The 26,240-nt window shown below is 41.3% G+C and overlaps 1 protein-coding gene across 1 annotated transcript in view; it reads right to left on the bottom strand.

Moving 5' to 3' along the window:
• Nucleotides 1-11,293, bottom strand: part of PAPPA (pappalysin 1) — a 420,169-nt gene extending 408,876 nt beyond the window's left edge. Inside the window, exon 1 of the mRNA XM_080402293.1 lies at nucleotides 4,451-11,293. The gene's annotated coding sequence lies outside the window, so the exon portion shown is untranslated. The remainder of the gene's footprint in view (nucleotides 1-4,450) is intronic.
• Between the last annotated feature and the right edge of the window lie 14,947 nt (nucleotides 11,294-26,240).

The raw sequence follows: 26,240 nt of genomic DNA, 5'->3' as shown, positions 1-26,240 counted from the left end.
TTCAAGTACTCTCTGGAGTCAAAATTCTCTAGGACAGTATTATCTCCAACAAACACATACTGTTTGTGGAAGGAATAGATTGCAGGAGGGACAAGCAGTAAGACACAATTTTCATTTCTAGGTAACTGCACAGACTATGTGTTTGGAAGCAATTTGTTTGCTAAACAGGAATAAGCCAAAGGTCTACGTTGTGCTGCTTGTGCAAGTCAGCTCAAACACCTTAAAAACAGTCTCAGAAAAGAGTATTATTTTATATTAATTGTTGCAGAAGAGGTTACCTCTAGGCTAGCACAGAACTGAGCCTGCTGGGCTGGACAATCTTCTACTACCTAGTGATCTTACCCCTTCTGCAAACAGACAGAGCTCTTGGTCTCCAAGTACATGCCAGAAGCTTTCAGGTTACCTGACTGCAAAGCCAACAAAATACTTCCCTGGATTCACCATGGCTGCTTTGCCTTTGAACAAGGGAGTGTCTGAGCCTACCAAACGGTGAACCACAGATGTGGCTGAAGGCAATGATTGCCATCTCTAGCCTGCCCACAATTTCATTGCTATTTTAGTTAAAACAGATCTTAAAGTTAAAGCAGTGTTTGATTGAAGGTTATCAGTGAGACAATCAACCACAGTAACTGGTAAGTTATTAAGCAGAGTGTTTCGTTGTTAGAACGATGCACAATATTTTCAGTCTGGTTTCGCCACATTGTGGTTCCTATTGCCTGGCAGTTGTAAACCCAACAATAAACAGGTTCCCTGAAGAGCTCTTCAGGCTCTGCTCGCCCACCCTCCCAGTGTGTTCCTTCCAATAACTTTCCATGGCCACCACTATGTCTTAAATTCATTGTGACTGATCATTGCTTTCCCAGACAGGAGTCAGACCTGCAGGACAGCCAAACACTAAAGAAAGAAGTGAGTTAGTCACTGGTTTAGAGGCCCAGGAACAAAAAAAAGAATAAAATAAAAATTCCAAAGAACAGACAACAAAGTAGCATGAGAGTATTATCACAGAGTTAAGCAGCGTGGCTGTCATTAAATATATGGAATCAGACATTTCAAGACAGTCAAAATAGTCAGTATTTTGACCTTTCTGCCTCTTTTGATATCAAAAGTCTGCAAACTGAATACTGAGATGACTGATAGTGCTGCTTGCTTCTTCAGAATAAGACAGAAAGCTCAAAGAAGCTTATTCATATGCCACTTTTAAGTGGACACTTAAAGAACTATTAGATTGAGTTTCTGAGAATATTCTTAAAGTGGATGACCAACACAACCCCTTCAGCACATACAGTCCTTCCTCAAGAAGCATCAGACTTACTTTGTTCTACTGACATCCTTGCAGAAGAGGGAAAGTTTGGGATACCTTGGTAATACTTGAAGCAAAACCCGCAGATCTGAGTTCTTACAACAGTTGTAACTGAGCATGACGGTTAGGAACAATATTTTTAAGCCATCTTCAACAAAAATAGCCTTCTCAGCTCATCTGCATATAGTTTATGTGTCCTACTTTTAGCTCAAAATATTAAACCATGAGAGAATAGACAGCATGTCAAGGAGGTTATGAGAAATTTTATAGGGACCATTCTTATCCATAATCCTTTGAATATAAGGGGAGTTGCTTCTCCTCCTTTTATCAATCCCTTGACTGACTGTTCATGTATCTAGTCATCGTTTCTAGAGCAAGAAGGAATGATATAGAAAATATCTTTTTTATTTATTTCATTATCAAGAAAAATACCTCCTCTGAGAAAGTTTCTAGACTTGAACAGCTGGGTGTCATTGTGAATTTCTCAATGACACATGAAGGTTTCAGTGTCCTCAGTGAAACATTTCCATCTCTAAGGTAGGATGGTGGTAGGAACCAGCTGTATACAGAGCCAAGAAAATAGAGAATTGCAAAAGCTGATTTACACTGGCCTTTGTTTTTCTCTTTCTCTAGGAAGACAATTAAAGGTCTAGTAAATGTCTCCAGAACCCTGCATCTCTAAGCACTGATAACCCCTGCCCCAAAGAGGAAGATTTCTCATTGCTTCTAGTGAGGAAAGACCGTAAATGGGTGTCTTGTCAAGGTTTTTCAAGGAACAGAGGGAAAAAAGCATACAACCTGCAAAACATTAGCTGCAAGAGAAAAGTGCCAGGGATGTCTCTGGAGCCCATGGCAAACACAGAGCAGGACAGTAGGACCCATAACAGACATCCTTGTGTATCAATACCAGAGATAACCACTCCATATCCCTCTTGAGTTTCCACCCCCTCAGGAAGCAGACAAATTAGGAAGGAGTAGTATATTCCTAAGAAAGACACACCAGAAGAAAGCCAACATTGAGGGGGCAGATACAAGTTTAAGACATCTTTCCTCTCTTCCTCTTAGCAGCTCCTACCGAGAAGATGCATCTGTCTGATTCCTACGCTTAACGAGGTTACCTCCTCCAAAGCTGCTGACTTTCTTCTAGCTGTGCCATGACCACACACTATCCCTCCCACTCCCTACTCCAAGTTACTTCATGTGGGTAAAAAGAAAAAAAAAAAAAAAAAAAAAAAAAAGCTGACATGTCCTGCACTGAATTAGCGCTGTGTAACAATAGAAACTTTAAGACTCCTTCATTTCTAGGAAGACTCTCATGCTACATGAGGAAGGATTTGCTGGAAAAGAAGAGATGATCTCATATCGTTGGCAATTGGATACAGATTTAGATTGTGTATCAGCTTCTGCCGCTGAGTACCCCACCAGGCTAAGCTGTCATTTCAGCCAGGTGGCCATTTATTGGGTGTTCCTGGTTTGACCTGGGCCTCAGGAGCCTGATGTGCTGAAGTGCTAAGTACTCACAGCTGCAGCTAAACTCCAGGGGAGCTGGGAACAAATAATGTGCTCTGAAAAAAACCCAGCCTTTGGAGATCACTCAATAAGCAACCAGAAGTTAGAGGTTGCTTATATCTTGTGTCCCGATTTCCCCATCAGTCCTATTGTATCCAAGCATAATGGCAATGAATATAAGAGGGTTTCAGAAATGCTAAAATGCTGTGGTAATGGGAACAATAGGAAAAAAAAAAAAAAAAAGAAAAACTCAGAATGGAGTTGAATATTATCCAGTAAATAAAACATGCAACTGCTCTAAACAATAAGAAGGGTAGTTACTTATCCTCATCATGAGAAATATTTAGTCACATAAGGAAAAAAAATCATATTTTTTGAAATTGTACCATAATGTACATATATTAAGAGACCAGGTTACTCAGGAACTATGATTCTGACTTTTTCCAGCTTCAGAAAGTTTGCCTTGCAACTTTAAATACACTTACATAAAATTAACTCAAAACATACAAGTGGTGGCAGAGACTTTGCCATTGAGGTTAATGGCTATAGTAACTATAATGTAGCTAAATCTCCTAGAAAACTCTTAAAGCTTCTAGCTTTAAAATATTTTACAAAAACAAGGAAATGCATCTCAACTGTCCTTTGTAGCTTTTAAAAGAAGTTATTCTTAAAAAAAATAAAAATTATTCAGGCATAATGGAAAGAAGATAAAGATGCCAACCAGGGGAGTAGGGCAACGGAGCGGCTTTTAAGCCAGGAGGCTGTGGTTTGAGTCATTCCTCTTCACTAATATTCACAGATTCCATGTGCAGCCTTCTGAAAGCCAGATTATCAAATGCTCAAAAAGGATTCAAATGGCAAAGCGGGAGGTGCAGCAGAGCTCTATAACCCCAGCACCCACCTCCTCTCCCACCCTGCAGCGTAGGTCACCGATCAGCACGGTCAGGAGACAGTATTGCTCTCCTCAGGTTTCAGAGTGGTAACCAGCTTGGAAAGCCTCTACATCCAGGACAAACCAAGGCAAGGTACAGTCATGGATGTTTCTGAAGCACAGAATATGTGATTGTTTCTAGTCAATGTTCAGAGACCTCCAAGGTGTAAAACAGCTCCGTGCCAAGCCTGGAGAGGGTCAAGCCCACATTTCCCTCACACTGGAGACTCTAACCTCAGTGGTCAGGACACATAAGAGTTTAACGTACAGTTGCATTTGGAATTTTTCTCTCCTCCCTTTCTGGTGAATTTGGAATCTAGATTTGCACCTTGTCACACAGTCTATAAAGAGCTGAATCAAATTTGAGGACCCTTAAGTGTCTAAAATATGGATCTGTAGCAAAACTAAGAGCCAATGCAATCTGCATACCCACACAAAGCATGTTCTCCTGGCATGCCTTTGTAATACATGTATAAACAATTTTCTGTTTAGTAAACTTTGTTTGACTAACCACTTGACTTAAATTCTAGCCTTTCTCAGACTCATGCACATCATCTGAAATAACCATCAGTAAGAGAGAAGGCAATGGCATGAAGACAAGCATAATAATTCTGATTGTTTCTGGTAACACTGTCATTTAAAAATAGATGTTAATACTTAACCTGTTCCAGTTAACTTTCCAAAAGTAGAATTCCACAATGCTTCCTTACCAAAATCAGCCCCTCTGACCTCAGATCACTGCATCCCCAGTCAACTTCCATGATGTCAGTGCAAGCAAGTCTTCTTAAGTGGACTCCAGGAAACAATTCCTAGATTGGTACTTTCCATTGGAAGTACTCTGTGTTTTCTCTAAAGATCCAGGAAAAACGCATCTTTGCTTACTCTCTCACTCAGAGTTAGCAAAGCTTATTAAAACATTAAATGAAGCTCGAGAACTCTGTTGGTCAGATTGTGCCAATTGTTTTAGGGTTTTATTTATTTATTTATTTGTTGCTTTGTATGCAAAAATAAAGTATAAAACCCGAATGCAAACACATTCATTTTCTATGCTGGCAGAGTTATTTTCTCATGCTTGTGACAGATGAGTGACCTACTTTTATTTGCTCATGTCTCAGTGCCTCTGTGGTGGGAGGCAAAGCTGAGATGTTAGCACTGTTTGGAAAGGATGACTGGTTGTCTGAATGACTAAATCAACCTCAGTTCTCTGCAAACAGCTACGATTCAGAAACCAACAAATATTTTAGTTAAAGGTAAGTGATAGATGACAGTGCAAAGCCTTGGTTCAGAAGAGGGATCTGGGAAGGTAAGTAAAACTTTAACTAGGGGCTGCATCACCTTCCTATCTATTGCTGGTAATTTTAAAAAAACTAACCTTCAAAGGAAGCTGCAACTTCACTATAGTAGGAATTGGATCTTCACAGTGGTTGCCAATGTGAAGTTTTCTACTCTCTGGTTCCAGAGGCTACCCATTTTTAGTGTGAGAGAATGCAGAATACAACATTTCAGACATATCCATTACTGTTTTGGAAGAACTTTCAGAAAGGCCATTCAGCTTAGCTGCCATATTTCTCCCCTCACACGTTTGCAGAATCCCTGCAGACCCTATGCATGTCTTAAAGTACTCCAAATCCTGAACTTTGAACAGAAGAATCATAAGAATGACCACATCTATGAAAAACCCATCTTTCCACCCTTCAGAGAGGTATAGCACAAGGTAAATACTAACTAATAAGGAACAAAAGATGTAGAAAGACAACACGATTAATAATATGGTAGATCATAGAATGGTTTGGGTTGGAAAGGACCTTAAAGATCATCAAGCTCCAACCCCCCTGCCATGGGCAGGGACACCTTCCACCAGCCCAGGTTGCTCCAAGCCCCGTCCAGCCTGGCCTTGGACACTGCCAGGGATGGGGCATCCACAGCTGCTCTGGGCAGCCTGTGCCAGTGTCCCACCACTCTCACAGTAAAGAATTTCTTCCTTATATCTAATCTAAATCCATCCTTTTCCAGTTTAAAGCCATTACCCCTTGTCCAGCACTAACAAAGAAATTTAGGAAGTAAAAAAAATGGGCAAGTGTGTCAAGCAGACTCTGTGTTTAGTGGTCACATCCTGATCTTTCTCATACACTCTTCTACTTTTAGGTGATTTTCTCTAAGCCTTGTGAAGAATGAAGAGACCATTTTCTTTGCTGGCAACAGAATTTCACTGACTTCTGTGGATTTATGCAGGCATTAATTTGGATCACTGTGGTAAACATACTGCTTCCCCTGAGTAAGTATCACAAAAAAAGGCTGGCAGGAAGGAAACCCTTCTGAAAGGCACTGGAAACATGGTGCATCTAGAAAGCAGATTTTTAACTTGGCAAAATAACCTACAGTAAACCCTTACTTGTGCCAGACTATGCAATCAATTCAGTAAGATAAACAAGTTAGTTCGATTTGTTTTCCTTTTATCTTCAGTTTCATCTCGAAAAAACCAGTATGTCTAAGAAGAAAATGCATCAAGATACAGCCATTCAAGAAAAAAGCCAGGACCAGTGAAATTTTCCCAGGCTGCAGCTGAAGGTTTCTGTAGAAAGCAGGCTCGCTCTGTCCCTGCTGCAGTATGCCCTTACCATCCCTGTCACTGGGAGTGCTCCTGCTGCCAAAGAGCAGTATTTGGCTCTCGGTGATTTCCTATCCCTTAGCCTTTACTGCAGGCTGGGCTATTCCTGGTTTGTGCAAATGACCCAGACCAGAAAATGTCACCCTCGTCAGAGTGGAATCAAGGGATGTGCTGATCAGGAGCCATAATACAGTAACATATTTTCAAATGAGACCTTCTTAATGCTATTTTAGGTTTTCTTTCAAAGGCATCTTTCATATGTCTGTTTGTCCCTGAAACGTATACGAATTTGCAATGAGGTCTGCTTGCATACTGGCTTTGTGAATGGACATACAGCTCAGCTACAGCTGTGCATTAAGCAATCGGCATTGACCCTGCATAATATCTAAGCCCTTCCCCGTATCAGCCAGTTGGTATATAATCTGCAAAATGCCAAAAGATCTAAGGTCCCCTTAGTCTTCTTGAAATGAATAATCAAACCCTTACACTCTGATTGTAGTTCATCGCCACCTGTTAACAATTAGCCTGCCAAATGAAGAGCTATCATGTTAGGAACCAGTATGAGTTTACTGCTTTCTGGCATCACAGGTCTTTCAAAGTTTTAAGCATAACAAAGAACCTTGAAGAACGTATAACACAGCTTGTGGTAGCTAAATGTCCATATAGGTGAAATGCAGTACACCACAAAGGTAATCCTAAAGTACTTTAAGTCTTACTGTGTTTGTAAGCCTTCCCAGTATATGATAGTCTGGGAGGGGGAAAATGATGCTTGATTTGCTCAGTTACTGCGCGCATGCCAAGCCACTGCTACAAGCACCTGGAAAATCTGACATGCTTAGATTTCCAGATAACTGTAAGATTACAATAGATATCTTTACAGTGACCTTCATAACCACCAAAGCTAGGAAGGCAGAAGCTTATCAGGTAGTTTATTGTAAGATAAAAGAAAAAAAAAAAAGAAAAAAGAAAAAAAAGAGTAGGTACAGTGCAGATAGGAGGACTGAAGCTTTGAAATCCTTTTACATTTATTTTGGGATAAAAGATGAAACAGGAATAGGCTTCCAAAACTTGTCTTGCAACATAATCAATTGCTAAAGAAAGAGGAGATATTTTTTTTTCTTCCTATCTTTATTTCCTTTCCCCATTTTTCTTGAGACCGGGGAATCCTGCAGTAGCAAGATTTCAAAAAGAGACTTCCATCTGATTCAGAAGGTTTTAATTGCCATTTCTTTAATACATGACTGAAAAGACTTTTTATTAAGCTTTTATAATTTGTCCCAGCTACTCCTCTGCTTAAGGATTTTTAAGATGTTTCCTTCTGCACCATTCAAGCAATCTGTGTAACACTGGAGAGCTCTTCAGTGAATTAGGTAGGGCCACGTACATTTGTACTGGGGAGCTAATAGTTACCTTTGATATTTCCCTGCTTGTGTTGATCACTTACTAAGTTTTAATGTCTGCTTGATGGGTTTCAATTCTTGGTGCAGTGAACAAGTACAAATGTCATTTTTGTATGTAGTGTTGCTTACAGTTTTTCAACGGAAAAATAAGATTTGTCTAAAAGAATTTCAGCTGCTTTCATCTTGAAGAGTATTCATTTTTAAATGAAAGGTATTAAGATTTTCTGGCTAAATACTTCATGAATATTTTGGCAGGTTACAGCTGAAAAAAACCACCTCTTTAGATATTTACATCCCTTGCTGATGTGTTTTTCTCAAAGGAAAACTTTTCCTCTACAACATTCTGTTTTACATAAAAACACATCCCCTTCTTCCTGCTGGTTCATTGAGCCTCATTACTAATGTAATCTTGTTATGAAGGAAGAGTTTTGTAAAACAATAATTTTGTCACATTTCTTAATGATGCTGGACTCATGCCACTTCCCATGGAAGTCCGTTTCCTAGCTGGCTCTTGGCAGTCAAGGACATATTTTCCTCAACTGTCACATACATCGTTCTAGACTTCATGATCTTTGAAATTTTCTATTGTATGCTAGTTCTCCCACATATTTTTCCCCTTTCCACTGTTTTTCCATTTTGTAACCCAGCTCTGACAAGGACATACTTGTTTGCAGGAAAACAACTGGCCAGTGAACCACCTCCCTTTAGGCAAAAAATTCTTTACTCTATAAATTTGTTTCCTTTGGCTTTATTAATTTTTTCCATATCATGATAAAGATTTGCTAATCTGAGTGACAAAGGGGCCTCTCTTGTACACAAACACATGCTTACAGTATTCTACAACAACAAGTTACCAGTGGAAGGGCTGTGTTTATATACACAGGCTCAGCTTCTGGAGAAACACGCTGACTTCATTTCTCTTCTGTCTGGAGTAAAGTAAGGCACGTTCCAGTTGAAGTCAAATAATCCCAGAAAAGCCCTGAAACTTTAGACTTTCTGGAAGACTTTTGGAACACCCCCAAAGGCAAACAGAGGATTTTGTGAAGCATTCCATTACTCATATGAAAATTATTTTGGGGAAATACACACAATGCAAACCACTCTAGGGGTTTACGAGTCTTCCAGCAAAGAATTCCTTCAGCTTTGCATTTCTTGGATAAAAGATTTCAAAAATAGGAAAGTATTATAATCTCATTTTAGACTTATTTGTTCTGACTGAGAAGAGTTTTGATGCACTGAAAGGTAAGTGCTATGTAGTCTGTTCACAAGTTTAGAATAGTGTTGGTTTCCACATTTCTGTAAGCGTATATTCATGCCTCCCTCTTCTCCCCCCACGTGTTTCTATTTAGCTAGGTAAATATCAACCATCTTGATTCTCCCCTCAAAAACACTAGGATAAATCAGGAATAATCCTGGTGAAATCACTAACTTAAGCCGGTTTAAGCAGAGAATCACTCCTCAAGAAATCAGAAGTGAGTTTTGAATTTACTTGTCCTCTCACAAGGCAAACACAAAGGGCACATGATACACTACTGGGTCAAAGGAATCCAAAAGTCTCTTTTCACTGCAAGTAATATGCAGAAAAAACAGACCCCAACTTTTTCATAAAAAATAGGAATATCTCAATCTGGCCTTATAAGAATCTCCCTGTCCAACTAGAGACCTCTGTACACAGATTAAAACAGAATTATTGACATAACGAGGCATGTTCTCAGTGAATTTGTTACAGGCAAAAAACATGAACGTTGACATGAGCCAACAATTCTTTGGTGGCCTATTTGAAATGAGCAGCTGGGTTTTGCTCCATTTTCTAGGTAGATACATGTCCACATTAATTAAGTGCAAGGTATCATACAGAAATGGGCATAAGCCCATAATTCCAGGATTTTTCTTTTTATTTTGGTTGTGATTTTGAAAACCACTCCAGTCTGGCAAAAAAAAAAATCCATTCTGTATAAAAATCTGTTTAGCAAAAATGGATTTCTTTCACAGAAAAGCCTGTGACTCACATACAGGCCAATGACGTATCACAAAGTGACCTTCAGCACCGGGCTAATTGGTCTTTATTCTGAATTTACTAGGAGGCTAGAATATTTAAACAGTATTTGGGAGATAACTGAGGCTAAATAATGACATGCTTCCGAGATTAGACCATGCATGATCTTTCTGCCAAGTGCCTTATCTAAAATAATAATTATTTTTTGGGGAAAGGCAACACATCATGTTTTTTTAGTTTCTAATCTACTGTTTATCCCATTCCTTTCTGCATGCTAAATAATGAAAAGTTGATCTGTTCTGTACTGAAAGGAGAAAACTCAGTGACTTTCAGTTCCATTCCCAAATTCATTTCTCCACTTTAGCAGCCTGGAAATCAGAGTTCTCGCTCCTTAGGACAGTGCCTGAAACAGGAGGCTACAGCACAGGGAAGGGGCAAGGAAGTTTTACTTTCCTTCTGCTTGAAGGTGCTCCACTTTGCAGACAACATTCACTGTTCTTCAATTACACTAATGAGGGGGTGAGGATCAGCTGTTGCCTTTGTGGCTGGAGAAGGAAATCAGATCTGGATTGCACTGTTTAGTCTGAGGACGCTTTCATTTAAGAAGAGAGCAAGACAAAAAAGAAAACCAGCTCACTTTCACTGGAAAAGACTTTCAAGATAGAAAGGGAATGAGATGTACAACACAGCCTGTCCCCAGTGTTCCCTGACTTACTGGGGGCAATAGCTCCCTGCTCTGAGCTTCCCCCTCCCTCCAACTCCTTCTCAGTTCTGAACCATCAAAACCTTTCCACGCAGTATAAATATACAGAATAGCAGGACTTAATTCTTCATTCCCCAGCCCCTTCTGGAACCTGGGCCACAGTACCTACCCACAGAAATTACTTAAGCTGGCAGAAACAACTAGCAAGAGGAAGAGGTAAGCTGCCTTTAAAGTGTAACCAGAGTTCTTATGATGTAACTAGAAGTCTGTTCTGGCTCCTGAAACTCATGAAACACTTCATCCTGACAGTGTTGAGACATGACACACATTATCCAAAGCCTCATTTAATCAGCTTAGGAACGTGAATAAGGCTAACAGTAAAAACAGCTCCCACCGATCCACTCTCCAGAGTTTTTACTTTCTAAGCAAACCAGCAGAGTTATTCCCAAATACCCCATAATCTCACAAGAAGAATTTATCGAACACACACTTATAAAGGTGTGTTTCACAGTGGTAAGTGCAATATAGCCAGTCCTCTCGTTTCATTGGACATTTCTTTAGGATATTCAAGGTCATTCAGAATTTACCTTCAATACATCTGCATCCTGTTCCTGTGCATTTTAGCAGCATGCAACTGGGATGAATCACCTGCGTCATCAAGGCTGGCTTCCTGCTTCTGCAAGCAAACTTGTAATGGAGACTCTTTCATAAGTTCATGGCCAACAAGCTCATGGGCTTGCTGGCATAGATATCCAAATGTTTTCATAGTCCCCTCTGTCAGGACACAGCAGTGTCAGCTACTTCCAAAGGGATGGGGAAGCCGGGGTCATCCTGGGCCCAGTAAGCAGGAGCAAGGTGAGCAGGACAGACCAAGGGGCAATGGACAGGTTCACCCAAGAGTCCCAAGCACTAGACAAATTCATAGTGATCAATTAGGTTCAAGGCCAAGCCAGGAGCAGGTACAAGTCAGGGTTCGGTTCAGTGATAGCAAACACGGTCCACACAGTGCAGGAAGGGCCATAATGACAACACAGATTGGATGATTCATGGATCAGGGTCCAGATCAATGAGGTCCGTAGTTCAGCAAGGCTGAGCTAGAGACCAGACATCCTACAGCATAACTTAAACTAGGAGCAAAGTCTCAGATCTGAGCTTAAACCACCTCCTGAGCCCATGGGCAGGGTAGAGGCCTCAGGTGAGGCTGGTCAGGGCCATTAAGGCTATTAGTGCCCTCAGGGCTCTCACCCTCATAATTCACAGACTTATTTCTTCCTCTCTATTTCTCAGCTTTCTTTCCTGTAGATGGATGTTGCATTGAGAGCTGAAACAGGCCAAGAGTAGATGCTAGCTGATCTCCACAGGGAATAACTGCAGTGCTGGAGGGCTGACACCATCACGCTTTGCTCCCTGGGCTCGGGTCAAAGCTGGTCACTGGAGCACAGCCGCAAGCTGCTGGGCTGCTCGCAGCCTGTGAGGCAACCAGGCCCCGTACCTTTAAATATTTTTGTCGAAGAATAGGACAGGTCATGGAGCCTGCTGAGTATCAGCTGGAGCATTCCTGAGTTGCTCTTTCCCTTGGTCAGTGACTGTGAGGCAGCCTGCCTGCTTTTGCTACAGCATCTCTGTTGTGCAGGGCAGTGGAAGAAAGTAAGCGAGGTTCAGTAATGTGAAAGGAGCACCACAGTGCAGCTTTTCTCAGCTTACGTGAGAAATAACTTGAAGTTCTTGTGGGGTTAGTATATTGATAGCATGTTACCATGCAGTTCATATGTTAAATGCAATACAACAAGCTTTCACTGTATGCCAGAGCAGAAGTATCCACATCTGCACAGGATCATGTCTCCTCAGCAGTGACAGGAGACGGCCATGCATATGTGCTGAAGAGCAAAGGTGACTGTAATGGGGTTTGTTTACAAAAACAGCCCATGGAAGTAGTGTAACCAAGTCCCAGTGAATCCTCATGGAATTTAGGGGCCTATTTCCCTTATGCCTTTTTGAGGACACCAAACATTAACAAATTATGTGAGATGACAGCAGCAGCATTCTTAACCAGTGAGTATTCCCACTATGTTGTTCTGTTTTCCCAGATAACTTTCATCTAGGATGTTACCCATACTGTAATTCACTTTTGGATTTCCATCTGGAGTAAAATATTTCATTAACATTTGTAATCTCAAAAACTCCAAAATGAACATTTAGATATTCTAAAGCTGTTTCCTAAAACAAAAGGAAAACCACAAAGACAGTACATTTGTAACCAGGACTCACAAAGCAGATTGTCTGAAGATACTAGCTCCTAGTGATCCTCCACCATCTGGGACAAGCTGATACTTGTCCTTCATGATGTAGAACTCCATGAACATATTTCTTCTTTTCAAGGGGAAGGTTTAATGGTTAATCAAGTACTACTGAACATGTATAAAGAAATCATAATCTCATCCTTAGATTTTACACTGGAGATCTAGCTGAACATACCCCTCCAACCTATGTCACTATTAAAGGTAAAAGTGCTCTGGATAAGGAAAATGAAGATGTCACCATTGCAAACACAAAATGAAGTCCACTGTGTTACGACGAGTTTCTGAGAAATCAATTGCTCAGAGTAGCCTAAGAATCAAAAAGTTATAGTGTTGCCTGATGATGTGTTTTTTTTCTGGACAGTTTAGGAAGGTCTCATGTCCACCCAGACTGCTGGCTGCTGCGACCACCTGTCCCATTCCCTTTGGGTCTGCACGATGCCTTCCAAAGGCACACACTGACCTGGCTCAAACTCCTTAAACGAAAGTTATTTTTGGATGAGATCACTTCAGCAATCTTGTTCAAAACTATGTGTGGACAGTTGTCTCAGTGCTACCAAAGGCATGTAAACTGCAGTATGCAATTTGAAATGTCTTCAATGAGCTTTGCTGCTGGAAAAGACATGTCTCGTTATTCCTCTGTTTTCCAGAAATTAATGGGAAGTGGTGCCCTGTCTTTCTGCCTTGATGTCTCCTTGCTGTCTGTTGGAAACATTAAATACATCACATGCTTTTCCTGTTGAAAATCAGAATGAAGAGTGCAAATGCTAATTAATTTTTTGAACTTGCAGTCTGAAAAAGCCCCAGCAACTTAGGTCAATCAGCCTTTTAAAATGTCAAGTGCTGTTCTAGATTCATTTAACATGATGGCTTTATACTTGAAAGCCTACAAAAGAAGATTGAAAAAAACCCTGTAGTGAAGTACTATACTTAAACTTTAAAGATTTGCAGGTGGGGTGGTTTTCTGCCCTTTCAAAGCTGACTTTTGTCCACAAACTCTACGAAAATTTATTCTGCAGTACCTGAAGATACATGATGGTTTATAAGTGCTTCTACCACAGGCCAGTTCTTTTGTTATGACTCAAATCCCAGTCAGACTTTTAGGTGCCTTCAAAAGAGCACTTCGTTAACCCAGAGAAGTTTTTTAGGGACACTAAGGCATATTCAGCACTTTTACAATTTCATCTTGGCTCCATGTTAATCTGACCTTGCACACAGAAAGACTCCACGTACCAGATGACGGATGGTTCACAGGCCTTGTCCAACCTTATGCATCATTCACAACCCATTATTTCTGAAGTGCTGTTAGCAAGCAAACTCAAACAATCTTTTTCCCAAGCTGCCCTTTCACCCATGGCCTTGGCAAGCTTTAAGTGTAGAGCAAGCCAAAAGTCTCTTCAGTTAAAATGACACGTTCCAAATGGATATTGAACTGTTTACTTGAGTGTGAAGAATCCCTTTTCCTGGATCTTACTTGAGATCTTTTTCTGATAGCATTTGTGGTGCCCAGATGGTTTCTAAATTGAAACGGATTTCCTCCCCCCACTGTGTCTCCCTTTTATTCTCCCATCCTTTTGAACACACTGAGAGACTGCAAGTGAGCTAAGACTAGGAGACAGCAATCTCATGGATGAGATGAGCATGAGCCAAGGCACCCAGTTTACTTCTGGGAGCCTGGCCTCTGCAGTCAGACACCAGAAGGATGCCAAATAAAGAAGTCAGCAGTTGTACAGATGCCTTGGGTTTGGGCCCATGCTCAACATATCAAATCTAACAAAGTTTTTTTGAAGGTTCTTCAGAAGTGGACCAAATGGTGCTTACTGTACTGTCTAGATACAATCATCGCTATGTCTTTCTGACCAGACTGGCATACTGCCTGTCACTTAGGAGGCTTACGATTGTTACAGCAAAACTTTTCCTTTCCACAGTGAACTTCACTGCTTTTTATGGTTATTTTGAACAAATAATAGTTCTTTCACTGCCGGATTCCAGGAGCAAAAGGTAGTCCACCTGCCTCTAAACCACCATATTTCTCTTCCCAAAGCACTTTCGTCAAGGAGAGAAGCATTATCCTACTTGGTGAATAATCACAAAGGACATTCCCATCCTGAAGCTGCTTAGCCAGGGTCACACAAGAAGTCCCTGTCTGAACCAGCAATTTAACACTGTGCTCTTGGGTTGCAGTCTAGCAAGTGTCTACTTCAGCTGTTTTCTTTGTTCTGGTGGAATGGAATATCTCTTACTCATTTCTAAGTAGTCCAGTTTTAGAGATTATAAGAAATGGAGTTTGACCTTTTGATTATCCACATTAAAACACGGTTACTGACCACTGAAACTTCTGAGAGCTATGCTGGCAAGGTTGCCTTTTGTAAAGATGTGAAGCAACCTTGTCAGAAGAGTGAGGGCTCATCAGCTGTACAAGATCAAGGGGAATTTTTAAAGGCAGGCAAATGTGCAGTCCCACCCCGAGGCTAAACAATCAAAGGTAGACACCTAGCCACTTGGATTTATTGCATCAAGTCACGCAGGCAGAAATCTGCATCCCCAAGCTTTTTTCTGAAGGGTTAAATCTGGATAAAACTCATGGGGACTACTCTTTCACAAGATGAATTTTAAAGGAAACTTACAGATCAGAGTTCCAGTTCAGTTCAATTCCCATTACATCATTAGTTCTCAACTTCACATTATGACTGTGTGAGAAAGACTCTCTCACAAACACTTGCCCTTCACTATAAGGAAAAGGCACTGCCTATCTACAGAGCTGACACAAGGAAACCTATGAGGAAAAAAAATCACACAATTTTGATAAATGTTGTCCTGATTTACTGTTACGATGTTCGTTGTGACAGTGAATTCCATTCCATGCTTACAGGCTGCTGCTGCTTGCCTCTAGGAGTCTGGGAGGAAGCATGCCCTCTGCGTGCTCCAAACACCTAGCAGCTCACCACAATTCTGTTTCCTTCTGCTAAATCTCAGATGTCCTATTTCTGGCTGTTTCCAACTAGTCAGAGTAGAACAGTTGTCCAGGTTGGTACTACATCTTTACCTTTTTTTTTTTACATATCATCTATAGTTTTGATCAGATGGCCAGGATTGTCACGTTTAGGACTAGAAAAAGATTTTCTATTAAGGTCTAAACCTGGCAATGTTCCACTGCCCCAGGAAATGCAGACTGCCTGCACTGACCTGTGATACCGCTGTGGAAGCTTTTGGTACTGCTGGTGCCCATTCCTGGTTCTGCAACACGCAGCACATTAATTTCTGGCTTTAAAAGTAGTGCAAGAAGACAGAGGATCAGGACCAGTACGAATTTGTGAACCAGTGGAATTTCCTATTAGAGGACAATAAGCCACTGAGCACATTCTTCCATTTCTCTGGCCAATTTCAATTTGAAACATTAAACATTATTGGCAGACACAAAGAGACAGTCAAGGTAATAATATTTATGCTTTGGTTAATTAACTGCTTGAAGTACCACCCGTGAAGCAGATAAATCAGAGTGTTCTTCTAAGTCCTGACTGAAACAAGGTTAAAGTATTCTTTTTAACATTACCATAATCTAATATGTGAACAAATGTACAGACACTACATTCAAGAGAGCTGTAACAAAGTAACTGCTACTTATGGGGAGGTTGACTGGATGGATGCCAACGTATTCACTGCCCTGAAAACAGACGACTAGAAAACACACATATCAAGTTAAACTAATGATTTATGTGTCCCAGAGGCAAGTATCAGTAGAAGGAACCCCTGGAAGGCACAAATAATGAATACATTGCCTGTAAGAGTAATGTTTATTTCTGCTTCTAGTAGGGGGCTATTTCATAACGGAGAGCATGAGAATTCGATATTCCTCCCAACATTTTGAGAGGCTTACTGGTGTTCCCCAGAGGATTGTCTGCAAGGAAGCCACTCAGTGAGGACCGCAGATACTCCAAAAGGCAGCTGCATTTGTAAGTGGGTGGGCTGGCTATGAGCAGAGATCAGGGCTGGCAAATCTGAGAAAATGGTGACTGGAAGCATGTACTGGAAAGCAGAACAGTGCAGGGAGAAATATGGCTGGAGAGAGATGAGAATAAGGTGAGTCCCTAGAGAAAGGTTGCAGCAAAGTACACAAGAGACATTTTCAGAAAGTACAAGAGAGAAAGAATTTAGCACAGTGCTGACTAACGAGTGGATTTTTCTTTACAATACAATGCATCCTTCCCAAGCAGAACGTACTGGCCAGCTTAGTACAGCCATGTCAGCCAGCCTTGGGAAAGGAAAGGAAAGCAACACAAGTGGAACGATATACTAGCTTGGAAACTCTTACCGAGCTCAGGGCAAGTATCTTTGTGTGTCACTGCACCATGCCATTTAGATAGCCAGCATTTGTCTTTAGCTCATACACCCAGAGTGCACCCTGATGCACAGCGTAACTCCGGCTTCAGGAAATTCCCCTGTAGCGGCACAGGTTGTGGCTATACTGCTACACGGAACAGGGGAAGTCCAGGGGCTCAGGCACTGGTGTTTGTGGTCAATACCACGCATCCGTTAGCTGTCTCCCATGCACAATTGTGTTCTGTGCCAACTAGCATCCTTCGGGGCAACACCCAGACTCAGTTCTGGGAAACACAAGTTCCAGAGCTTGTTAGCATGCACCAGGCTGGTTTCCTTACCTGACTCTGCTCCAGAAGACTTTGCACCCTCAGGAATTCCCAGTATGTGTTCATAGCACATCCCATGGTGTGCAGCATCTTTATATTCGTACTATGACAACACTGTTTTGATGGGCTACAACACAGCTTTTGCACTACTTCCAGCATCTGGAACTGAAAACAAAAACAAACAAAAAAAAAGGCATGCAAAAAGTAATAACTATGTGTTAAGAGTCACACACAACAGAAAATCCAGCTGTACCTGTGTGAATGTAGCCAGCCTGTGTCCTTTGGCATCTGGATGAGCAAGCTGCCAATAATTTGTTTAGCAAGGAAGAATAGGCCCAAAACCCAGGAGCTTACACTCCTACAGGCTGTACTCTGAATCTACAGTCTGGTAGTATGACAAGGTTTTCAGGACCCCAAATAAATAGAAAAGATTTTGTTCACGTGTCCAGCTCCTGTGTCACAACCTCATGGCGCTTCCTAGAAAGGCTTGTTCAAACAGTGTCCTAATCACAGAAAAAACAGACCTTCATCCAATTTTCAGCTGGGACTACGAGAATTTAGGGAGAGCGTAGTCACAGATTGTTCTCACCGCTTTCCTAGTTCATCTCTCTGTTCTTACCCCATCCCTAATTTCTTCCTCTATTTAAACAACTACTCAGAAGGGAAGACTCTGCCCACCTGCAAGTTTCTTGCCTAGAATGCCTGCAAGGTACAGTTTCTGATACCCCTGTTTCATAGCAGCTTAGAATCTAACCTTATATTTATGTTGGTGGGATATGTTTATGCCTAAAAATGCACTCAGAAAGTCCAACAGCCTATAGCTGTCAACAGAGTTCTTAATAGAGACATAAGACGAGCATATCCCCATGCAGATGCATCCCAGACTCACATGATGACCCTGAAATCCCATTACGAGCAGCTTAACACACTGACAAGAGCCACAACAACAACGTTCTTTACACATGTGAAATGTGTAAGATGCTAGAAAACTAGTACATATGTGGGATGAAAGAAGGAGAGGGGAACAAAACTTTTTGAATAGATATGAACCCCCTAATACCAGTAGTATTAGTTCACAGGAAATAATACTTATATCAGAAACCACCAAGACATCTGTTTATTTTAATGTTAAAGATCTTCCCTAAAGGACACGTGAATATGCTTCAAGTACTCCCAGACCAACTTCAGCCAAAAAGGCAGGTGGCAGCAAGATACAATTACTCAACCGCAGATTGCCTGCAGACAGTGAATCAGCCTGCAGAGATCCCTGCGCAGCAGCCCACGGCGTGACGAGCATCAGCTTTGCTCACCAGCCTGACCGTGCAGATGGGAACCATGTGGGTCTCCACAGGCTGGGTATGTCTGGGCTGTGACCTAGACAGAACACAGAGCCAGGCATACTCATTCTGATGCCAGATTCTTTGTTGCTTACACTAAATGAGGACAAATGGACAGTACTTGTAGGTTGTTCTGCTGGGCTGTGGTGATAATTGTTGCTGGTACCCACACAGATTCATGCTATAGTGTAGCCTGAAGTACTGAGGTACGTTTAGAATGATCACAGGGAAGTTGGCAGGGTGCAAAGTTGCACTCAGACTTATGTTGCATTAACATCCACATGCCTCTGATCTTTCATTCATCTAGCAACAGTCAGAAACAAGATAGCTTATTCCTGGTATGACTTGAGTTCAGTCAGGCTATTCCATGAATGAATTTAGCCCATGACCTACAACAGACACTGGCGCAAACAATTCCTTCAGATACAAAGATATAACTCTTCTTAAAGCCCTCAGATCACAAGTATTTTAACAAACAGTTGGTAACAGAAGGATTTTAAATCCTTGCCTTTTAGGCAGAAAGTCAGCCCTTAAATATAAATCTGCCTGTGCTGGCAGTGAATAGTTTTCATGGGCACGTGGCCAGCTGAAGTGAAATCCATGCAGTTCTGAATGTGCAAAACTTGCACTAGCACGAGGACAATGAGTTTGTGCTTCAAGCGTACACTGGTCACAAGCTGTAGCCAGAAGGCTGTTTCTCTCCATGGAATATTATGAAAATAGCTTTCTTGTGATCCCAAACAAGAAAATAGTTTAAAGAGAGAAAGAGCAGCCAGTGGCAACATCAATTATTTGTTCTTCTTTCCCATCTTGGACATTTCAGAATAACAGTGGTTATGCCTGTGCTGCAAGGCAGACTGATTCAACATGATCAGTCCCCTGCTCTGGTTCCTAGCACAGCTCCATAGGCAGCCATGGATGGAAAAGGAAGAATGTTCTACAAGTAAGTTTTGCTACTCAATACATGAACTAGAATAGGAAGGAAATATTTAACAGGAAAAGATAGAAGGAACGGGCACTTTGCCCATTGCTGTTCTGTTTTGCTGTTACTGTATTTTCACTTAGAAAACAGTTATTTCAAGCCATACAATACTAAAAGGATACAATTTGGGGTTTGTTCTCTGAAAATTATGAAAATTGACTTCAGAAGAAAGAGACAAAAGGATGAGAGACCATCACACAACAGACGTTTGTTGAGTTGGTTAATACACTTGAGCTGTATCATACTCATAGACATAGTTACAGGAAAGTCTATAATCTCCAGGCTAAGTTCATTAGCTTTTGATGCTTCCCAAGGGCAGATGAACAGAATGAGGCTCACTGGTGACATAACTTGATTTCATCTTGTTAGTCTTTTGGATTCTGGAAAGATACTGATTTTCATATGAGAGAACACACATGCCATAGTTAGCTGTGGTGACATGTGTGAGGTTGAGTTCCAAAAAGTACTTTTTAATTACAACAGACTTTGTCAAGATCCTCAGAACTTCCCAGTACAGTACACTAAATAAATAGTCATAGCTCTCCAGTAAATGCATAAGAATTTGCATATCCCTTTTGAATTAGCCAGCATCCAGGATTTGCATTATTTCACATACAGGTGTTTTTTGTTGGATATTTCTTATATTTATGGCACTTCAAAACACCCTGCAGTTTGGAGAGAGCAAGTCAGATCACAGACAAAGCAGGTGCCCTTGAAATCCTGTCTCTGTTCATGTCAATAGAATTTCTTACATTGCCTTTTCCTTAGAGCTAAAATTTTGCTTGAAAGTTAAATGTATTTGCATTCACCAATAGAAGGGGAAGACTGGCAGCAGAAGGCATGCTCCGAATATCCTATACCAGATACAAATCACCAGCTTCCTTTCCAGCTCTGATAGATGAACCTATTCCCAGTGGAGAGGATATGTTGCAATAGAGCTAATGAACACAGTATTTTAGTCATTGTTTAAGCAGGTTACAGATCCTTTGGGACTTGTTGAAGATGTTGCCAGCTAGACCTTAGTCAACATCATCTTCCAAGGCCCTTCAAGATGCTGGTCTGCAAGGAAGCCTGGGCTGTTCTATAGGGTTATGTCTACCAAGCGTGAAAACAGCACAGAGACATTCTGCAAATAAACCCCAGTGAAACAGATTTCAGCTGTTGAATATTTATCTGGGGTACCAGGTAAGATGTTATGGCTGTCGCTGTTACAGCTTTTTAGCTTGGATACCACCACCTAAGTGGATTGCAGTTAAGTTAATTACATTTGTCCATTCATGCTGCAGTTGAATCTCCCAGCTGGCATGTCCTACAACTGCAATCACACTGGCTTCATGACTGCAGAAGCAGCAGTGGCTTATAAAGCTTTGACCATAAAAATGTCATTTTCCATTGAAAATGGGCTCAGTATAACAGAAATTAAAAGAACTAAAGAACTGAACAAGAATATAGTAAATAAGCAAGAGCACACAGCTAGTTTGTCATAGCAATCTGAAGCAACCCGGAGCGAGCACTAAGCAGGGCTCACACACAGTGCTCTGGAACACAAAGATGAAAGAGCACAAAGACCCCAAAAGCAGGGCGATTTTCTAAAGACACATGATGAAATATTGCCTTTTATTTGGCTGCCAGCTTTACTAACTTCCCAAAGGCACTTCTTTGTTAGCCTGGCTTGATCAAATGTTTCCCAGCATAAAACAGTACCTCTCTAGACAGACGGATCATCCAAGATCTTATGCACAAAATGAGGATAATATCTCCCAGAACTACCAAGCCTAAAAATATTAATGATTGTTTATAATACTACAGTGAAAGGGAATGCAAAGGAAAAGATCTTTGGGCAACTCTCCCACTTTCCAGTCCTAGTGAGTTTTCTCAGGCACGCATCCTGTGTCTCCTTCACCTCAGAGCGCTTTGCTTTACAGGTTCTTATAGAAAAACATCTTCTGCAGAGGCTATTCAAGGTGCTGCCCTAAAAAGCAGAGCAACTGCCCACACTGTTTCTGGATATGTGATACTACCTAGCACAACAGGGCTGCTGTGAGTGACCGTTCTATCAGATTTAATTAAAAACTCCAGGCTAGCGCACAAAAAAAGCGATGAAGAATGCTCCGAACTGCAGACACCAAGTTTGGCACGTCAAGCTTTGTTACCAGATCTTTTCATCTTTCTAGTCTGGTAAATAGCTTCATTTCCAACCTGTATTCAGGAATTACGGCAATGAATTCAAAGACAAGGAGCAGATGGAGAGATGGGGTAAGAAAGGATGGCAAGTAGTTCTGTGTTAAGTAAGAGTGTGTTTTGAACTGATATCCTGAGTAAAAAACCAAATGGCCTTCAGATGTGGCTTTACAAATTACAGTATCAGTAGAAAAAAAAAAAAAGTCTTCTAAATGTTAAGTTTTCCCTCAAGATTCAAGTGAGCATTCATGCTGGCTGCCTCACTTCATTCCTTCCCCTAACTTCCAAACTGAAATGTCAGCTCAAACTCTATTTACAGTCCCTCACTTTAGACTTTCCTATGGCACTGTCAAAGTAACATTTGAATTTCCATTTCATCAACTCAAAGAAAAACAACCCCAAACTTTGGATATATTGGATACAGGGATTAAAACTGTGTACTGCTTATATGTCTCCTAGCTGTTTTGTCTAAAACAAAGGGATTTGTTCACTGCATGATTCTGACATGTGTAATATCTAAGTTATTAAGTAACACTAACGGGACTAAAGCACGCTGACCAAAGCTTATCAAGGGTGTTTTTCTGTAGGATGTTTAACTACAGTCATGGCACCGCCCTTACATGCTCTACTCCTTTCTGATTACAGTGTAAGTTACTTAGCAAGGCTAAAGCACCAAAATAAATATTTTGTACCTTTGCGCAAATGTTCAAGATGCATATGCTCATCTTCTACAGTATCAACAATGTGTTGAGAGGTTAGAGCTCTTAGACCTGCAAGCTGTGCATATTTCTCTTCCTTCCAATTGTTGCACTAACAGTTAGGTTGTGGCAATAACGTGTTTTAAAGAAAATAAATGAAATTATCTGGGTTAAGAGCATTTTTAATAGCTTTTATTTTAAGTATGATCACTTCCCTGGTCCACTTTAGAGAACTTCTTCCATAATAATGTAACAACAGCACATCTGAGAGGTGGCAAACTCTGAACTTCAAACGTTGAGTTTTGACACCCCTAGATGTCTGAGATCTAAAAATAAGAACAAAGGTTCCTGAGTAACTCTAGTTTCTTTGGAAAGCAGATCACTACTGCTCTTGCGACAAGTCCATTTAAATTCAGAGCAGTCCAACTCTACCTTGAAAATGTGTCCAAACTTTTATCAGATGTAGTTATTCTGATAGTCCTAAGATAACAGATGAAATGAGTAGCAACATGAACTGCCAGCTTGGATTAAAAGGGACTCGGTCTCATCTTGTGCTGCACCTTCTAGTGTACGCACCTAGGAAGTGGGGATGAAATTAGGAAAACAGAAAAAAGCCTGTGTCAACCAAGCCAATGGATTTTAAGTTACTCCAGAGACTGTATTTATTCTGCTGAATAGAGTGGACCAGGAACTAAAACCCAGTTCTGACATGAAATGTTGCTTACTGGCTCATACCCACGCTGCCTACTGCCAGCCCACTGTAAAGCAGACTTATCTTAAAGCTTGCTGGAGTGGTCCAAAACAGAGTCCAAAAGAGACTTAACAAAGCAGCACGGACAACCAAGAGTCCTTGCTTGCTTGCCCTCCCTCATCTCCTAGACCTCCTTTATTTAGCAGTACAGATGTACCAATGGTGTATTCATGGTACTCAGAGCATGCCAGGTGTGTTACTGAACCATCCATCAGCAGCCAGCTCTTCTTGCAGAACAGCTTCTAGCCACTGCTGGAAGCTTGACTGGGATTGGGTAGACTGGGATAGTGTAACATCAAATCCCTAACACTAACCATCTTAGGTTTAGCCTTGTTACTGCTAAGTGTAAAACATGCTGTCTGCAAGTATTTCAGAACAGTGAAAATTCAAGTATTACTTGCAAGTGCAAGTATTTCAGAACAGGCAACACAAACACAAAGCAAAATCAGCTGGATTTAGTCTTCTTCTGAAGACTGTCCTATTTCCTTCTTTGCTGAGCTCGGACTTCTTTTGCAACTTTTGGGCTTCCCTCAGACTGAATGATCAGACATCATACCTTGATCCATTTATTTGTTCTTTGCTGTATTTCATTCTCATTTTGTATCTAGTGGAGGCAGAGAGAGAGGAAAGAAAAGAAATTAGGAAGATCACTTCCTTGCATTACTTGCAGTCTCTTTTGTTTCTCTCCTTCCCTTGCCTCTGTTGGCACAAGGTGAAATTCTCCCCAGTGAAGAATTAGGGGCCCTTTGGGGATCTGTGAGGAGCTCTGCAGAGGTGAGAACCAGCTGCTATCACAGCCAAACTGTATTGCAGCAAGAAAAACGTTTAGTGGAGAGACCTGACACAGTGTTGTACCTGACTTGTCTCCAGGCCTGATGGAGCATCCTCTGCTTTGTCAAGATATGGAACTCTAAACCCATGAAAATCAGCACATGCTGCTGTGTGGACACAGTGCTACAGAGGACAAACCTCTCAATGCTATTTAAGGTCAGCTGTAACAGCCGTCAAAGAGCCGCTTCTCATTGCAGACACAAAGGACTGATGCCTGACCATAAACGATGGTTTTTCCACCCCCTACTGTTTTCCTCCTCTGCCTTCACATCTGTGGTCTTATCTGGAACTGTGCACTTGCACCATGCTGTGATAAAAGGTTAACATAATAAGTAACTGGCAAACCCACATCACTGGCAACATCTGATGAGTGAGTCATTCCTGCTATAGGAGCCATTTCCTTTAAAGTGAAAAGAAAAAGAATATAATACAGAAATAAGGAACCAGTTGCTGAACTTTCCATAAATGATATTTCCTCCTCATTGTCTTTCACCAGTTGACTTGCACTTCTTGCCTTCTCCCTTTGCCACTGAAGTTCCCAGGTCCTGGTTCTAGTAATTTGTCAATGAACTGCAAAAGGAGCAGCATGAGTCATACCAAGCCCAGACAAACAGCAGCTTCTGGGGAGCTTTCTTCTGCTCCAGAGGAGATTTTATTCTGTGGCTTTAAAAACTCCATGCAATTAGAAGGGGAAAGGGGAAAAAAGCTGTTCCAAACATGATGTCAGTGTTTCCACTACTTCATAGGGAAACCATGTCCCCCTCTTGTTTTAAAGATGACATATTAGTGCTTATTTTCCTGTCAGTCGTGTGTGTGTGAGTAAAGAGGAGGCAAAAGGGATACGGATTTGCTGGCTTCTTGTAACTAACAATGGAAATATCAAGATCCTGCATCAGCTGAGAAGTGGGAAGCAGCTGGAATATATCTGGAGAGAACAGAGCAGCCAAGCAAGCTCCATAGTGGAAAGCTCCCTGCACTGAGGAAATCTTGAGGTGGCTCAGACTCCACAGTTCTCAGGGAGCCCTTCTAACTTCCCCAAGTGGGATGGGAAATAGGTCTCTATTCAGAGGTTAGTCAAGGTTTAAAAAGAAGAAAATTACCCAGGTGCAGAATGATTCTGTGTGCAGACTATTCAACATTAAAAATATAGCTATTTTCCATGCCCCCAAGTCTGATCAAAATAGCTGTCAAGCGTGTGGTTAGGATATAGGCTACATACCGGCACCAATCAAATCTGAACACCTTGGCTCTCAGTCACCAAGTACAATTTAAGCTGCTGGTTCTGTCTGATAATAGAAAGATTTCTCTTACATTAGCTCCCCAGTATATGTATATGGTATACTGGAACATTTGGCACAGATCTGTGTGTGAAGATGCATGGCTATATGCTGTCATATAACATAAGTTTGTACAGCAAAGGTACACCAAAGCACTGCATTATCTTCAGTCCCCTGAACAGCTGACGCCATGGGGAACCACAAAACGTCAAGGCTGATTGACCAGGAGGAGCCAGCAGATCCACAAACATTAAAACACCAACTTTTGGGCTTCTGGTGAGCCTGAGGTTGCTGATTCTTTGCCCTTTTATTTCCAGAGGCACCACTCTGTCTGTCAAGAGTAATTGGTACGCCAAATCTGAGATCTCGTCTCAGCTCCAGCTATGTAAGTGACCAAATGCCACACCTTGTCACCATTGTCATCAACCACATGCTGCTCTTCCTACCACTTCTCTCATCCTGTGCCTCCAGAGCAGCTTCCCATCACGTCCCACCTTTGCATGTGCTACTGTATTTGACAGGGTCTGCCTTGTGACTGACAGTTTGGCTACATCCAAGGGGAAGCAGTTAGATCCATCGATAATCCCCTCTGCACTGTTTCTGCGCTGTGCATACACTACAAGCCAAGTGTAATAGTGCAAATACACATCAGTTACAGTAGTGCCCAAAGGCAGAAATGCCTGCAAATATTACCACCTTTGTGAACATTTTCCTTCCCTTTTTTTGTAAGCAGAATGCAATCTTAAATTCCTGTCCCCATCTCTTCCCTCTTATCATGCAAAGTTCAGCAAGA

This window comes from Falco punctatus (genome assembly GCF_963210335.1).
Source record: "Falco punctatus genome assembly, chromosome: 9".
Taxonomy (NCBI): Eukaryota; Metazoa; Chordata; class Aves; order Falconiformes; family Falconidae; genus Falco; species Falco punctatus.
Note: the sequence above shows the minus strand (reverse complement) of the source record. Positions and strands in the feature narration are given on the sequence as shown.